Source organism: Manacus vitellinus, unplaced genomic scaffold (assembly GCF_001715985.3).
Source record: "Manacus vitellinus isolate BGI_N305 unplaced genomic scaffold, ASM171598v3 scaffold_74_pilon, whole genome shotgun sequence".
Lineage (NCBI taxonomy): Eukaryota > Metazoa > Chordata > Aves > Passeriformes > Pipridae > Manacus > Manacus vitellinus.
The window spans coordinates 2274032-2277092 of NW_021940780.1; positions in this window are offsets into that span (position 1 = coordinate 2274032).

A 3061-nucleotide genomic window follows, 5' to 3' on the forward strand; every position below is an offset into this window, starting at 1 on the left:
AGGGGGGGAAGGGGTCATTTTCAGGAGGAAAAAAAAGTCATTTTCAGGGTAAAAAGGAGTCGTTTTCAGGGTAAAAAGGAGTCGTTTTCAGGGGAAAAAAGAGTCGTTTTCAGGGGAATAAAGAGTCGTTTTCAGGGGAAAAAAGAATAATTTTCACCAGAAAAAAGTCATTTTCAGGGGAAAAAGGAGTCATTTTCAGGGGAAAAAGAGGCATTTTCAGGGAAAAAAGAGTCGTTTTCAGGGGGAAAAGGATTGTTTTCAGGGGAGAAAAGAGGCATTTTCAGGGAAAAAAAGTCATTTTCAGGGAAAAAAGAGGCATTTTTAAGAGAAAAGGCTCTGTGGCTGAGACCGTGGGGGAAGTGGGGGGAGGTTTAAATGCAGAAGAGAAGGTGGGATGAGCAAAGCCCGAGTGGGAAGATCTGGTGTTGTGTTCTTAACTGAGGAAATAATCGATTTATAGTCCCAGTTTCAGCCTCATTTCTCGGTGTTTGGAAGCCCAAAAATCCCGGAGCTCTGTTGTCAGTGAAAAATTCTGTTATAAATGGATTTTGCATTGAAGGGCCAGTGGGATAGGTCAGGCTAAAGGGGGGAAAGAGCAGTTTGAGGGGATGGTGGGGAGTCTTAAAGCAGGAGAGCAGCAAATCTGGGCTGGTCAGAGGCAGAGAACTGTGGAGAACTTCCCAGGAGGAGCTGCTGATTCAGCACCAGGGCAGTGTCTGCAGCCCGTGGAGCTGCACTCGGGTTTCTAGGAATGGGATCTTCTCCCTGGACTGATTCCTGCGAAAGGAAAAGCTGTCTCAGGGTTTGGGCGAGGAGAAGGGCACAAACCCCCCGGGCTGGGCACAAAAACCCAGGGCAGAGGGTGAAAACAAACATTACCAAAGTCCTGTCGGGTTTTGCCCTCGGATCGTGGGGGGGGGAAGCGTTTGGTTCAGAGGGTGGAAACAAAAGCCACTGGAGGCTCCTGTGAAAACTTTTCCGAGCCAGGAATCCTTTTGTGAGAGCTCCAAACCCACCCCTTTTCTCTGGGCTGTCTCTGGGCAGGCCCCGGGTCGCTCTGAGGTTTCATAACGGAGTGGGGAGCGCTGGCTCTGCCCGGGGTTTGCTGGCCAGGGCTGGACAGGAGGCCTGGATGTGGCTCCTGGCAAGGAAGGGAGCAGGGCAGAGGGAAATACAGCCCAGTGTGGAACAGTCTGACACGTTTTTAACTCGTTTGTACACTCATTTGTGTTGTAGTTTGCTGGAGATCATAAAACCACGGAATGGTTTGGGTGGGAAAGGACCCCAAGGGTTACCTCGAGGACACCTTCCACCAGCCCAGGTTGGTCCAGCCTGCCCTTGGACACCTCCAGGGATGGGGCAGCCACAGATGCCCTGGGAATTCCATCCCAGGAAGGAATTTCTCCTCAGTATCCCACCTAACCCTCCCTCTGGCAGTGGGAAGCCATTCCCTGCGTCCTGTCCCTCCTGTCCTGTCTCCCCTCTCCATCACACCCCTGCTGTGTTCAACCCCAGCTCTCTCCTGCTCTCACAGAGGTGTCCCTGCTGTAGGTTTTCCTCTCCACGTGTCCCTCAGGGGCAATTCCAGAGCCTGCTTTAGCTATTAAGTGCTGTTTGCTCCCGATTTTCCTCCGGAGCCTGTTTTCCCCATCAGCTGCTCCACACGTCGGGTGTTGGGAGCCGAAACCTTTCTGCTGCATCTGCATCCTTGAACAGTCCTGGTGTAACAAAACCTCTGCAGGGAAAGGAAACCGCTCAGATCTCAAGGAGAAAGCTCCTGGCAGCCCCTTTCTCCCCGACAAACCCGCAGTTTTGATCCTTTCTTCTTGAGTTTTCCAAAATTAAATCTTCCAAAAGCCGAGCTCTGCAGCCTCCTGAATTCCTCTCGGAGGCTTCACTGATGCTCAGGCTCGGTGCAAACCCTTTGAGCTGCTCTGTCAATAATTCTCTGCTCAAAACCAGCTCTGGGAGGGGAAAAGGGACTGGCTGGGGGTTGGTTTTGCTCTCAGACAGATCATGAAAATGCCATTGTGGTCTGCTAGACCTATCTGGAGATTAATACCCTCCAGGGACTGAATTATGCCTTATTTCTTGCTAGTTTGGTCTTTTTTTTTTTCCCTTTCTTGGCAAATGCAGGCAAAAAACATGACAAAGGAGTTGGATTCACTCAGCAGAGTCCTGAGTTGGGGCAGGATTTCTTTTTTGTGCCTGTGTCAGCATCTCTGGGGGGAGTGAGGTGCCTTGTGGCACCTTTGTGGCAGAGCCTGAGGAGTCACCTTGGCCCTGGCAGCGTTTTCCTGGATGTGGGAAATGCAGGAATCTTGGGTCCTGGAGTAGGTCAGGGCACCCCGGGGTGCTCCTGCAGTGGCCAGAGCTACTCCAGGACCCAAGATTCCTGCATTTCCCACATCCAGGCTCGATGTTTGGGCTTGTCTTTTCCCCTGAGTGATTAGTAGCCCTCGCTGGTCATTTTACAGCAGGGAAAAATAAGGTGTAAATGGAATTTCTTGCTCCTGGATTTGAGAAAACGCTGCCAGGGCCAAGGTGACACCTCAGGCTCTGCCACAAAGGTGCCACAACACATCTCCCTTGGTTCCTGCCTTTTCATGTGCTTTTCCAGCCTGATTTGAAGCTTTGGCTCTCTGGCCTTTTGGGTTAATCCTTTGATTAAAAACACCTTGAGATCTTCCAAGTGGGTTTAAGGCTTTGATTACTCCTCGTTTCCCGGGGAAGAAACCAAAGCAAAGGGGGAGGGAGCAGGACAAGAAGGTTCTCTCTGACAGCACCGGGCTGGAGCTGCAGGTAAACACACTCCAAGAGAAAAACTGGGAACATCTCACAAATTGCACCAGGGGAAAGTGAATTCCAGGGTTTGGAAACCAGCCTGGGGGAGGACTTGAATGCCCCCGAGGCTCCACCACCTTCCTGGCAGCACGTAGGCAAAACCCTGCAATATTTGGGGGGGAATCTGCCAAATCCAGGAGGATTCAGTGCTGGAAATGGATTTTTCAGGCTGTACAGGAGCTGTTTCAAATTTACTCTCCCATCAGGCTCTTTCAGC